Source organism: Triturus cristatus, chromosome 4_2 (assembly GCF_964204655.1).
Source record: "Triturus cristatus chromosome 4_2, aTriCri1.1, whole genome shotgun sequence".
In the NCBI taxonomy this organism is placed as follows: Eukaryota; Metazoa; Chordata; class Amphibia; order Caudata; family Salamandridae; genus Triturus; species Triturus cristatus.
Window position 1 is genome coordinate 675847585 of NC_140586.1, and position 15074 is coordinate 675862658.

Below are 15074 nucleotides of genomic sequence, written 5' to 3' on the forward strand. Positions count from 1 at the left end.
GGGGACCAAAAGAAAGGGGCCAGTGTGCTGGGGACCAGGGGTTAGATGAACCACCCGTGAGGACAAGTTCCGTCTTATCTGGGTTGAGCTTAAGATGGTTAGCGCTCATCCACTCGGAAATGAAGATTAAGGTGGAACTGAACTTAGGAAGAGAGCCAGGAGAGGAGGAAAGATCAAAGACGAGCTGGAGGTCATCTGCGTAGTTATACACAGAGACCCCCAGCTCAAGAAGAGAGGTGACAAGGGGACAGACGTAAAGATTAAAGAGAAGGGGGGAAAGAGAAGAACCCTGGGGAACACCACATGTGACCGGATGGGGGGGGGGGCAGAGAAACCGGAGAGATGAACCGCCTGGTACCTATCCCGAAGGAAGGATGCTAGCCAGGAGAAGGCCGCGCCCCGAATGCCCGCTGCGCTGACACGGGCGAGAAGAATGGAATGGTCACCGTGTCAAACGCAGCGGACAGATCGAGAAGGACCAGGGCTTGGGGGAGGTTGGAATCGGCCTTCCCCTTGAGTTCATCCAGAACCGCGAGAACCACTGCCTCCGTTGAGTGACCTGAGCGAAAGCCCGCCTGATGGGAAGCGAGAAGGCCGTTATCCTCGATATACGAGGAGAGGCAAGAGGTGACATGGGTCTCGAGGATCTTAGCTAAATAGGGGAGAAGGGAGATGGGTCGGAAATGAGCAGGGAGGGAGGGATCCAGACCGGGTTTTTTTAGAATGGGGAGAACGACGGCGGATTTAAATGATAAAGGAACAGAACCAGAGGCCAAAGAAGAATTAAGTAGAGTGAGCGGGGGGAAGGAGAGTCGGTGAAAAGAGTTTTTAGGATGCGCGCCGGGGCACAGTCTGCAGGGGAACCAGATTTAACCTTGAGCAGGTAGTTGTAGAATAGATCAAGAGAAATAGGGGGGAAAGTGGCGAGGGAAGAAAGCGGGGAAGTAACAAAGCACATAGGGGTAGGTTGGGGCACAGTCGGAATGTTAGCTTTAATCTTCACGATCTTGTCTATAAAAAAGTCATTGAGTGACAAACAGAGGGACTGAGAGGGGACCAAACCGAGGGAAGAACGATCAGAGGTGGCAAGATTGTGAACCAGGGAAAAGATTTCACGGGATTTGTTTGCAGAGAGAGCTACTCTCTCAGTGAAATAGGAGGTTTTGGCCACAAGGATAGCTTGTTTGTAATCAGTGAGGAGCGATTTATATTTAGCGCGCAAAGAGGGAGAGTACTGCCGTCTCCAGAGACGTTCCGACCGCCTGAGGTCGAGTTTTAAAGCTTTAAGCTCTGGAGAAAACCATTTGTGCGCATCGTAAGGGCGAACCGCCTTGATCTTTTTTAGCGGGGACACTCGATCGCACGAAGAGGAAAGCCATGTACTGATGGCGTTGGCCTGGGACTCAAGGGGGAGGTTGGTAAGATCAGGAGCGGAGGAAACAAAAGAAAGTGAAAGAGAATCAAGGTCGGTCTGATTCCAGTTACGGGTGAGGAGATTTTTGGGAAAAGAGGGCTTGTCAACCACACCCAAGTGAATAGAGAAGGAAATAATATGGTGATCCGACCAAACACAAGGGGAGATAGAGGGAGGTGAGGCAAGGGGGCGAGAAGACCAGATTTGGTCAAGGATATGACCTTGAACGTGGGTAGAGGCTGTGCCATAGGAAGTGACATTCAAGCAGTGGAGAGTGGCAGAAAAGTCTTTGGAAGGGAGATCTTCCTTTGGATCTCCTGGCCAGAAGTTGAAATCTCCGAGAAATAGAACGGAGGAGTTGTTAACCACCAAGGTGGCTAGAAGATCCTGAATAGAGGCTACGAAAGAAGGCATCGATTGGGGGGGACGGTAAACAAGAACAACAGTAAGAGGAGAGGGGAGATTAAGGGAACGGGCCACAAGGTAGTCCACGTTGGATATGAGGGAGTGAGGGAGGAGTTGAAATTTAAGTGCCGACCGGACGATCATCGCCACCCCTCCACCGGCCCTACCATCCGAGCGATCAGCTCGGAGGGCATAGTAGGTGTCGGGGAGGATGGCTAAAAGATCAGGGAGAGAGTCGGCAGAGAACCAGGCTTCAGTCAGAAATAAAAAGTCAGGAGAGTCAGTGGTCAAAAGATTAAAGAGTGCTGTCTGATGTTTGACTGCAGACCGGGTATTAAGTAAGTAGGCAGAAGCCACAGTGGGAACAGGGGGGGGGACGAGAAACCGGAGATAATGTAGTGGGACAAAAGGAAGAATTGAAAGAGGTTGGTATCGAGTAAGGCAAAGGAGAGGAAAGAATACCAAGTGAGTGTAGATGATGTAAGGGAAAAAGGGGGGGAGAAGGAGAGGCAGATAGTGCTATAAGTTGAGCGGAGGAATAGACCAAGTGAGGAGCAGGGTGTGTGGCCCCTGGTCCCGGCCCATCGCGGACGGGCGCAGACGGGCTTAACTTAGGCGCAACTTCGGCGCGCCTCCGTCGCGCCCGTCCGCTGCGCCGCCGGAAGACAGGAGCCGTTATATGGGGACGACACATGAGGAAGGAGGGTCAAAGGGGCGTGGCAGGGGGGGGAGGAGCCAAAGAGCTGCAGCGCCGAGGCCAGACCCGCCCAAGATGGAGGAGCCGCCCGTCCCCCTCCGAGAGTCAGGCGAGGAGGGGGCGATCAGCGGAGGCGGTCTGGTCGCGTGCAGGAGAGAGGGCAGCCAGGGAGGATCAGGGCGCCGGATCCGAGGCGCTTTGAGGCAGTGCAGGTAGGCGGCAAGTTAAAAGTCAAGAGTTCTTAGTAAAAATAACGTTGCTCCCGGAGAAGCCTCGGGAGATCTGGCGACAGGTCAAGAAGTGTGGGCAGGTGTGCGCCTTAAGTGTCAGCCAGGGGGGGAGGAGCCAAAGAGCTGCAGCGCCGAGGCCAGACCCGCCCAAGATGGAGGAGCCGCCCGTCCCCCTCCGAGAGTCAGGCGAGGAGGGGGCGATCAGCGGAGGCGGTCTGGTCGCGTGCAGGAGAGAGGGCAGCCAGGGAGGATCAGGGCGCCGGATCCGAGGCGCTTTGAGGCAGTGCAGGTAGGCGGCAAGTTAAAAGTCAAGAGTTCTTAGTAAAAATAACGTTGCTCCCGGAGAAGCCTCGGGAGATCTGGCGACAATCTAGAATTTCTTCTATACGTATCCCTTTCTCTCAAAGTCACAGCTTGCAGTTCGTAGGTTCCTCAGGTCCTTGTTACTCTGTGCCATATCTCTGCAAATTAGCTCATGCTCTCCCCATTTGGTGATCGTTCCTCTGTCCCAGGAATTGCGCGCTTCACAGATGACAATCTAAAATGCCCATGTCTTACCTTCACCATTGGTTCAGACTAAATCAACCATTTCCATCCAGCACTGTGCTGCCAAAATTCGGACCCGGACAGACCCAGCCCACTTAAAGCCCTGAGCATGACACATCATGAAGAGAGTATCTGAAAAAACTCGGTCTAATTCACAAAATCATCTACACATGCTCTGTCATCGTACACTAAGATAGGGGCAGATCAACAAGTATTTTGCGCAATGCAGCACAACAACTTACTGCACTGTGTCAAATGGAGAGGGCAGGAATTTGCGCTCTCTAAGATATGGCGCATTGATGTTCTTCCCTCTGTGCTGGCGCACCTATGCCCCTTCAAAGAAGATTAAAAAGTTGCATCCCAGGGAGGTGCCCTTGTTCAACTGTTGCAAATCTTATTTATTATTTATGTGGCAAGCATGCTAAGGGAGCCTGCCTTACAGCCAGGATTGTTTTTGTCCCTTCCTGGACAGAGACAATCCTCTGAGGGGGAACCACTAGGTGCCAGGCTTGTCCCAGCTGGAGGTAGGTTTGTGGCTGGACAATGTGTGCGCAGATACGCCCTACTGCCAATAGAGCAAACATCAAATCATAGTTGAATAACAGAAAAATTAAGAGAGAGGGTATTTACGTCCCTGCAGTTCGGCCACTGCCGCCATGTGGAGTCTGGCCCAAGCTGCCATCTACGGAGGCACATCGCTTATCTTGCTCAGTCATTGTCACTTATACGGCCACTCTCCTGTGGAAATATGGATTTTCCTGATCAGTTATGTCCCCTATCTTGGACCCCAACGATTCTATGTGCATGTCACAAGTACATGTATGTTCCCTCCAGTTCCAGTTTCCAAGACGCAAACATATGTGTGTCTACCGTCGACATGTTCTCTGTCAGATCCGCCATCAATGGGCTGGATATTCAATTCCTAAGTATGAAAAGCCACCGACTTTATATGGCTAAGGTACTCCATTTTTACAGTTCAGGCAAGTAGGCCCGATTCTTTCCTCAAAGCCTTTCCCTGCTCTCTGTCTCTGACAGTTTCAGCTTGAGCTCGCATCTGTATCCATGAACTTTGTCCTACTCCCTGTGCAGCTAACGGTGCCTGCCTCGGCCAGTTTTCGCCTGCCTGCCAAGAAGCTGTATTTCACCTTCGAATTATCTATTTTGCTCTTCAGCCGATGCATTCCTGTCTAGTGATTTAGGTAAACATTTCCTTTAGCTCACAAGCAAAGGACTCAGCCTTTCCGTCCTCCTGCAAGTGATTCATAGCCCTGTTGCCATGGAAAGTTTTCTGCCCCTCGCTTCTCATATAGACACTTAGACGCTTGTACACGCACATACAGTTAGTATAGAATAGATTCTGTCCGAGAGTCCTTCCTTGTGGATAACATAGTTCTCTAAACATAGGATGTTAGATATGATTTGGGATTAGGTTGACATGACCCCCTAGACTTCTCGTCTCCACATGTAGAGCTAAATGTCAAGTCCCCTTCACCCCCTAGTTGCACGTCAATCACACGTCATGCTGCTGCGCACGCATCCATGTTAAGTATTATCGTATAGATCCACCTATGTAAGATAATGAGAGCCAATCATGTTTCTTTTTGCTCCTTATTACGCCTAGTTTCAATTACGTATCACTATGTTAATTTATCTTATCAATTGTTACGCCTTTTTGCACTTGTTTCATTGTAAATGTATGACCTATAAAAGTTACTTCTTGTCAATAAAGTATTGTACTTCACTTCCTGAACCCTCGTGGTGACGGAACCTGAAGGCCGCGACTCGAGTCGGCCATTTTGGATGGAATAAAGCCCATTTAGAAACCTCTTATACCACGGATTTCTGCCTCTTGTTATTCTGAGCTATTTTACTTTATTTTAAGGATTCCGTATGAAATTCAGTTTCGGTAAAAAGAATATTTACCACATAATGGCGCCCGAATAGGGACACTTTCTCATCTCACGCGCCGGCGGTGCGTTGCAGGCCCGGTCTCCTGCCACAGCTGGACGGACCATAAACGCGTACCAGCAGGATTTCCTGTAAGCTCCCTCCGGTCAAGCGGGGGCGACTGAGGCTGCGATCAACCCAGACGAGGCGGTGAGAAGTGCGAAGTATCCCGACCAGAGCCTAGCTGAGAGAGCAAGATCCGAGGTATACAGAAGCCCACCAGGTTTTTCGAAATCCCGATGTCCAGAGGGTCCGCTATCCGCAGTTATCGAGTCCTGTCCATTCTCTGAGGCCTTCCGTTTCAAGGAGCTACTCGGTGAGTACCATCGCCGAGGAGGCGTGTTGACGCGCACATAGGTTGTGCCGGTCAAGACGGATTTGGGTACACAAATCCGGTCGGCACTGTTTAGCAGTGTATATGTACTGTTTAGCAGTATATCAAGTATTCCGAAGTATTCAGTTATTGTCAAGAATTCAACGTGGTGATTAGTTAGGCAGACTGTCATCATTGTCGGTTATTGTTAAAATGTTTAATGTTTAATGTTTAAAGTGTTCAAATGTCTTGCATATTGTGGTATGAATGATTGTTCTTTGTTCGCTGTTCATTATTGTGTTTTTCGTATTAAGTGAATTCAAGAGTAAGTATCAGATCAGTTGTCAATATGCCGCTCTTCTCGAAGTTAAGACAGATTACTACCAGAAAAGGGGTGCTTGAAGAAGCAGTTCCTATTCCTCCTAGGGACACTCCAGGGCATTTTATGTACCACAAGCATGGCTTAGATGCCATATTGTTTCTTGATCTATGGGTAGATTATACCAAGGGATTGCCGGAAAGTCAAAGGTGGCCCGCAGCGGGAACCTGGGATGCAGAGTGCATCATGAAAGTGGAGGAAGAGTTATGGAAAAGAAAGGTCAGACAGTCACAGAAAGACGCTGTTGAGTTATGGCGTAAAGAATCTCATAGACGTACAGAAAAAGCACGTAGACAAGAAGAGAGGAGTAAAGAAAGTTCAAATAAAGTTCAAGAAGATCTATTAATTGAGGAAGGTATCCGAGTGAAGTCAGAACAAGTAAATAGACAAAGAAATGCTCTTATGAATGGTATGTATCCCCTTCTAACCGAAGGACTACCAAAGGCTGTTCCAGGGATGCCAAAAGACTTGCCACCCCCGTTATTTCCAATTAAGGTACATCAAAAAGGGCATCCCAGAACCGCAGAAGATGTTTTTCTTTCCTCATATCTAGACGACACAGCTCCCGAGTATACTAACGCCACACTACATAGACCGTCTGGCGGAGGGGTTCAACGTCAGGATCAGGTATCCGACCCCGTGCAACAGCAAGTCCCGATACAAGCTTCGGCAAGCACATCTGTCCCCGCAGTCGATTCTACAGTGGTATCGACACCCATAGTTGCTGTGTCACGTTCAACGAACCCATTCACACCCGATGCCCCAGATGGGGCCACGGGAGGTGCTAGCAATACCTTTACACCACCCAGAATAAATAAACTTGTCTTTCAAGAATCAGCGCATTCACGTACACCTAAATTCGTAAGTGAACGTACGCTTAAGGAACTCCTTGTAAATTGTAGATATGACCCGGTGGTTGGTAAAGAGGACGAAATGGTCCTGGCATCATTACGCATCAGGCGAGCCGCAGAGTATTTAGCAAGGTTACCAGGAATGACTACGCATCTAGATAACATATACCATTTTGTTCAAACAGGACGAGATCCAGGATGTATTAACAGAGCTATGGAATTCCAGAAAGTAGAGATACAGGGGGAACTGTTACGTTTCCTCATAAACTGTGTGATCAGAAATCAAGACCGTCCGGGGGTAGACCCGAATGCAATGCTTATTCTTACAAGATGGAGCCAGAATATATCAGAAGGGAGACACGATAAGCAAAATTGTATAATAGCCATGTGCCGAAAAATCCGTAGAGAAATAGAGCGTATTCATGAAGAAAGATTGGGAACAGACGAGTTCGAGCAAGATGAAGTGTCCGAATCAGGGAATTCCGCAAGACAGTCAGAGACCATAGCCTATGTAGGCAGAGGAAGATCCTGTGATAATGCTAGATGTTTTTCTGATCCCATACACTCTGTATGCCCAAATAATAGCAGAACGTACCCGACGCCTGTAATAAATCTGAAGTCTCCTGAACATTTGTTTCAAGCCGCAGATAAAATACTACGAGAACGAAGGGGTTACCACCTCCTCGATTCCATGGATGAGCAAGAATTAGCCAGATCAGCTGTTCACTGGATTGACAGTCCTGAAATATACGGTGATGAGACCGTAGCACACACGTTTTTTAATCTCAGTGCAGATGAACAACGTTTAGCTGGAATCTATATGATTCAGCAACTCCTTATATTATATAAGAGCCAACATGCTGACCCTGGTCCTTTACCTGATATATTAACGGAACTACTCACGAACAGATGGAGAGGTTCTAGTAACAAGCTAATTAAAGAGATATTAGTGTCACGTAAACAGTATGTCCTTTTTGTAAATCCGGATTCTCTCTCGCTGCCCCACAGAGAAAGAACGCCGTACTATATGGATAGACAAAATCCTTTACGAGAAGTGCACCCAATAAAAGGCGAAGACAATGAGTTTCACCGTGTATTTGTTTACACACCCATATCAAAAATGGAATTATTAGAAATGAAGAAAGTAGTACCTAGTCATGACAAAGACCCAGCGGGTTTCCACCGAGAAATTAAAGACATGTTACTAATGGGAGAGTACACCTTTCCTGATATTATGACGATATTAAAGGTGCTTTTGCCTGCTGGCATCTATGAAAAACTGAAAGAAAAAGAGTGGGAAGTGGGAGACCAAAAGATAGACTGGACAGCATTAGCAGAGGAAGAAAGGGCCCGAACTGCAGGTTCAGGGCTCGGGGATAAAGTTAAACTGTTACCAGGTTTACTAGTACAGGTACTGCCACGTCTATTAACTACAAAAAAGGAAGATTGGGGTGCAATCACAGCCTGCAAACAAAAGCAAGATGAAGACACAAGCGATTATTATGCTCGATTTGAAAAATGTTTTGGTATAAACAGTGGTATAAAAGCAAGTAGTGACTCATATCCACATTTATTTGTGACAAAATTAGTGGAAAATGCATTGCCTCCAGTGAAGAATAGAATATTGAAATTCGAGAGTACCTGGCAAAGTAACACTCCGTCACAAATGCTACAAATGTTACAGTATCATCACAATAGAATTAGGGATGAACAAGAACACGAGCATAGACGCATGAAGGATACAAAAATGAAAATGCTAGTTTCTCAGACAGTACCAGCAGAGGGTCACAAAAAGGGTGTGACACATTCTGGTGATTCTGCAGCTCCTGTAAAAGGAACCTGCAATTACTGTAAGCAACTAGGCCATTATGTACACGATTGTCCAGTCCTGAAACGTAATATAGCTACAGGTATTGCAAAAGAGAGACCACGATTAGTTAGACAAGATCAGAATGAACAAGGAGCTATGCAGCATGGACAGTCCATGCCAGTTCAGCAACAGTCCATGCCAGTTCAGCAACAGTCCATGCCAGCCTCACAGCAGCCCATACAGTTTGTGCCAGCTGCACCACCGTTGCCTGCTACTGCCACACAAACCACAACACGACAAATGTATCAGACTGCACAATATGAATATCCTGAGTATCAGCGTTACGCATGAACAAGCCTAGAGAGGGAAGTTGACTTACCGCTCATCGAGATTCCTGTAGATCAAGAAGGACCGTATGTACATAGTGAATTGTTAGGTCAAGATAGAAAATTCTTACTCGATACAGGGGCAAGTCGAACAACTATAAAACGTAGTGAAGTTCCAGGGGCACCCCTCTCAGGCTCTCAAAATGTTTCCCTTGGTTTTTCAGGAAAACCTATTGTTAATGAAGTATCACAGCCTCTCCCACTTACGATAGGACCTTTGACACGAACTACAGATTTATTGCTTACTAAATCATGCCCAGAAAATCTGTTAGGAATTAAAACTCTGAAAGCACTAGGAGCCATAATATGTTGTTCTCCGGAAGGAGTAAGGTTGTTTCTACGTGATTTTAAAGGTCACTATGTGTCTAGGGACATGGATCCCCGACTACAGACTTTACCAGTACATCTATGGGCACAAGGCCCTACGGATGTTGGCTGCATGAACATTACACCATACCGAGTCACATTGAAAGCAGGAGTGGTACTACCACGAATGCGACAATACAAGTTGCCACATGATGCTGTAGTGGCTTTGCTGAAAATCATTGATGAGCTAATTGCCCAGGGAGTAGTTGTAGAAACAGACTCCAATGTATGTAATTCACCGATAATTCCGATTCTTAAACGAACTGATCCTACTGCCCCACCAGTATACCGATTGGTTATTGATTTGCGTGAACTAAACAAGTGCATTGTACCACAATTTCCTGTGGTCCCTGATATATCATCATTATTGACAGCAATTGATTCCGAAGCAACATTCTTTACTGTAATTGATCTCAAGAATGCCTTTTTCAGCGTCCCAATAGATCCGGAAAGCCAATATTTGTTCGGATTCAGTTTAAATGGGCGCAGCTTTAAATTCTCACGCGCTCCCCAAGGATTCACAGAAAGCCCCAGCATCTACAGCCAAGCACTGAAACGAGAACTTGACAGTATCCACATGCCAGTCAATACTGCACTGCTTCAATATGTCGATGATCTGCTGATCACCGCGAGAAGCGAACCTGAATGTGAAAAGGCTTCTCTGACAGTTTTACATTTTCTAGCCGACAAGGGGCACAAGGTGTCTCCTTCTAAGCTGCAATTCTGTGTCCAGCGAGTTATTTATCTTGGTCACTCGCTGTCCAAGGAGGGAAGGCAGCTTACACCAGATCGCATCCAGTTAATTGCTAACATGTCAATACCCCAGACACAAAAGGAAGTGCGGGCTTTTATAGGCCTCACTTCATATTGTAGGCAGTGGATCCCTCAGTACGCATTTCTAGCAAAACCACTCATTCAGCTAACCACACAGGAGGCAGCCACATCGACTGTTCTCCCTTGGACTCAGGAACATACACAAGCTTTTGAAAGCCTAAAGGAAGCTTTATGTCAAGCACCTGTTTTAGCAACACCATGTTATAGCAAACATTTTACACTTTTTGTTACAGAACGTGAAGGTACTGCCTTGTCAGTACTCACTCAGGATCAAGCAGGATCACGCAAGCCATGTGCTTATTTTTCCAGTACATTAGATCCCGTAGCTCAGGCTTTGCCTGCATGCCTGAAATCAGTGGCGGCGACAGCTTTAGCAATCAGACAAAGCGATGCCATAGTATTAGGACATCCATTGACAGTACAAGTACCACATGCAGTAGAGGTTCTTGTGAACCGAACACAAACACAACACTTGACCATAGCAAGACTTACCGGTTATGAACTGACATTGTTTCAACCACACATAGAGATCCGACGGTGTAATACATTGAATCCTGCTACACTATTACCTGTAATTGGAACAGACCCACTAGCTCATGATTGTGTTGAAATCATTGAAATAAAGACGAAACCTAGACAAGACTTGACAGACGTTCCATTGTTAGATCCAGACCTGACGTTGTATGTAGACGGATCGTGCATGAGAACAAGTACAGGAGATTTAGTGGCCGCGTATGCAGTCACAACAGACACTGAAGTTATTGAGACAAATTGTATAGATACTTTGTCAGCCCAAGCAGCAGAACTTATTGCTCTAACACAAGCCTGTATTCAAGCCACAAATAAGAAAGTTAATGTATACACTGACTCACGTTATGCATTCGGAGTTGTACACGACTTCGGCGTACTGTGGCGAGAGAGAGGTTATTTAACCTCCCATGGTGCCCACATTCAGCACGGACCCCTCATTCATGCCTTGTTAGACGCAATACATCTACCCACTGCTATATCGATTATGAAATGTAAAGCACACACGAAGGTTACTGATATCATTTCTCAAGGCAATGATTTAGCTGACAGAACAGCTAAACAGACTGCTCAGAATCGCACATTAGACATGACAAAGCCAATAGTTCAGACACCAACACAGTGTATGACAATTAAGGATCCCGCACTTGACGTAATTGACATACAGACACATGCTACTGCAGAAGAATTAAAGAAATGGACTGAACTAGGAGGGATCCAGACAGATCAGGGATGGATGACGAAGGAGAAATCTGTATGGTTTCTTCCTGACTCTATGGTCCAAGCCATTATAGCTACAATTCACAGCCCGGCGCATTTAGGAGAAAAAGCTATGCTAGATAGCATTCAACACATTTGGTTCAATAAACATTTACGAGCAGCAGCTAAACAAAAGGTCCGTACCTGTATGATATGTTGTCAGTTCAACCCGGGAAAAAGTGTTCCCGTAGAACAGGGTGGATTCCAGACTCCTGATCATCCTTTTGAAGTGCTCCAAATGGATTATATCCAGATGGAACGATGTCGAGGATTCAAATATGTTCTTGTAGTTGTCTGCGCTCTCTCCCGATGGACTGAGGCGTACCCAGTATCAGATTACACGGCCCCGACTACTGCCAAACAGTTAGTTCGAGAATTCTTCCCACGGTACGGGCTACCACGTGTTGTATATTCAGATAACGGCCAGCCTTTCTCATCCGAATTAATGAAACATGTCTCACTTTTGTTGGGATATCAGTGGAAGTTCCACTGTGTCCGACACCCCGAGGCAGCAGGTCTCGTGGAACGACATAATCAAATTTTGAAAATCAGATTGTCTAAAATATGTAAGGAGAAAGGTGTTGACTGGATAGTAGCCTTACCAGTTGCACTATTTTACATAAGAATGGTAGCACACTCTCGAACAGGGCTATCCCCGTATGAGGTGATCTTCGGAAGGCCACCAAATATGTGGGGGACGCCTGTACCACGTAAAATAACTGATGTTAATTGTAATATGCTGACAGATTACCTGGCTTCCTTGATGTCTGCACTACAATCTTGTCGTTCACAGGTAGCTGCAGCTTTTCCTGACAACACTGAGGTGAAACCCCATGACGTTGCTCCGGGGGATCTGGTGTTTGTGAGGAATTTCGATCGGAAAACCCAATTGGAGCCCAGGTGGAAAACACCGAAGCTAGTCCTGCTGACCACAAGAACAGCCGTGAAAGTGGAGGGCCGCAAAGGATGGATACATTCCAGTCACGTTAAGAAATTTCATGGACTATCCTCGGATATAGACACTGTGCCCTGCACTCCCTCACAGACTGATTCAAAACTTCCCTTTGTTGAAAGGAATGACTCTCAGAACTATAAATTAAAACTTAGGCCCAAACAGTCGAGCAATTTGATTGTTTAAGTCCTCTCCAAGGTGAAGCGGTTGAATTGTCTCTGACATGTATCCCTTGGACCTGAGTAGAGAAAATACCAGAGAAATGTTGAAACGACAGGCGTATTGTAAATCACTGCGTAGCTACTGTGTGAGGACATTATTAATTCTGTTTTTATTGAGTGTTTTAATAATCATTACGAGTGTGATTTTGCACATATATCATCCTATTTCTAGACATGTTTATAATATTACTGCTGAACATTCTTTTAGTGACCTACCGCCACATGAATTATCTTATAGACTTGCGCTGCGCAATAACACCTTCATTAGTATGTTACATCATTCCCATCAGACTAGTAATGCCACCAATTGTTGGGTGTGTGGCCGACTCCCTCCCTATCAGAATAACAAAGGAGTTCTGCCTTTCTTTCCACATCCGTTCACACACAATGGCTCCTGTGGAGCATGGTTTAGTTTACTAAATTCCATAGACCCAGACACAGCAGTTTATCAACAACATTGGATATGGGGAAATCTGAATCTAGTTTTATTCAAAGTCTGTCACCCTAATAAGGAAGGTCACCCCAGTAGAACAGGAACTGATTTAGAAAATGAAGTGTATAAATTAGGTAATTTTACGCCTAACCTCATGATTTTGAACGTCAAATCCGAAGTTGAATTAATTCTGCCCACTATGTCAGTATTTCCAGTTAAGGGTGAATTATGTGTGAGAAAAGTTGGTTCCATACACATGGGCCATAGCAAATGCGTTACTACAGTAGAATATAGTGATCAAGGGAAATCTTCATTTAGAGCTTCTCGCCATTCTTACTTTATATGTGGTCAGACGGCATATATGCGTCTGCCTCTAGATTGGGATGGTACCTGTTACATAGCATTCCTTTTGCCACCTGTTTTCCTAGCTCCCCCTGATTATTATCGAAATGTTCATTTAGTACACAAAAGAGAGCGTAGAGATCTCCCAGTTGTCGATTATACTGAGACGGCATGGGACAAGTATGTAGATTTCAATAAAGGTATCTTTCCCTATATAGGTACAATATCAAATAGTAAGCTGATACGCAGACTCACCAAGACTCTTGAAGCTGTAGTAAACGAGACTATAACCGCCCTAGGCAATCTGACAGAGGAACAATCAGTGATGAGAATTGTTGTTCTCCAGAATCGTCTTGTCCTTGACGTCATCCTGGCCGATAGGGGCGGAGCTTGCAGGGTCATCGGATCCAGCTGCTGCATATTCATACCAGAAAATTCGCCATCTGTATATAAAGCTATAACACGCCTTCATAAGATTGTAAGCCAGATACACGAGAATCCAGGCACTTGGACGTGGTCCGGGTGGTTTTGGAGTGTGATATCAGCCTGGGGATGGAGAGTTCTATCCTTCCTAGGTATTGGCCTTCTTATGCTCTTCAGTTGTTGTTTATGCCTGCAATGTGGACCAGCGATTTGTGGTCTGTGTGCCTGTTGGAAAACTACTCCCACACTAGAAGGGGTGGTGGTGGTCTTCCGGACACACTGTGGTAGCTTGGCTCGAGTGGTCAGGAATCAGGCTCCGTGCTAAGCATACAACATACCCAAACAATAACCATGCGTGCATCCGTTCCAAAAACGACTCTACACCGTAAAAATTATGAAAATAACTCTCTTTATCTGCTTTTTTCTCTTAGTTGCTGATTGGAGAAGATAAATAACAATCACAATATACAAACTTTTTAGAAAGTGCAGGACAAATAAATACTGGCTTAATGATTCAATAAATAGGGGTGATCATAAATACTGAAGGCATAAATAAAAGTGCAATACAGACAGGCAATTAAATATTCTGAGGCAATAAATACTGTAACCAATAAATATTGTGCATCAATAAATACTGTGGACCAATAAATACAGTGGAACAATAAATAGGTTAAATACAATAAATACAGTGCCCCTAATAAATACTTAAAAGCTGACAGTGACACTCATGGATTCAGATCACTTTTGAATTCCTAAGGGCTGATTTGGCCCAGGCACAGCTTGTGGGGATGTGGAAGGCTTGGGGGTGTCTACTCCCTGGCTTGGTCAAGGCTGAGGCCTAAACTGAGGTAGATAAAGGGGGAAAATACCAGAGACCTGGCTCTCTCTCTCCACACAACTTCTCTAGATTAGTCCCAGTTCACCCCTGGCACAGTCAGGTTGGTTCCAGCACCTCCCTAGCCCCTTAGAGCAGTCTCTCAGGTCTCCACAGGGCCTTAGGCGCCCTCTACTCCACTTACTGCCCTTTTTCTGATGCTCCGACGCCGCTGGAGTCGGGTCGATGCCGTGAGGCGGTTCCAGCTCGATGTCGGCGGCCTCGGCACAATGTCAGTTCTTTGACGACGCCGGCGGCGGCTCCGGTCTCGACGTCAGCGCCCTCGGTTCGATCTCGGCCTCCGATTCAATGGCGTCGGGCAGTCTTACTCGATGTCGACTTCGGGCGGCTCCGGTCCGATGGC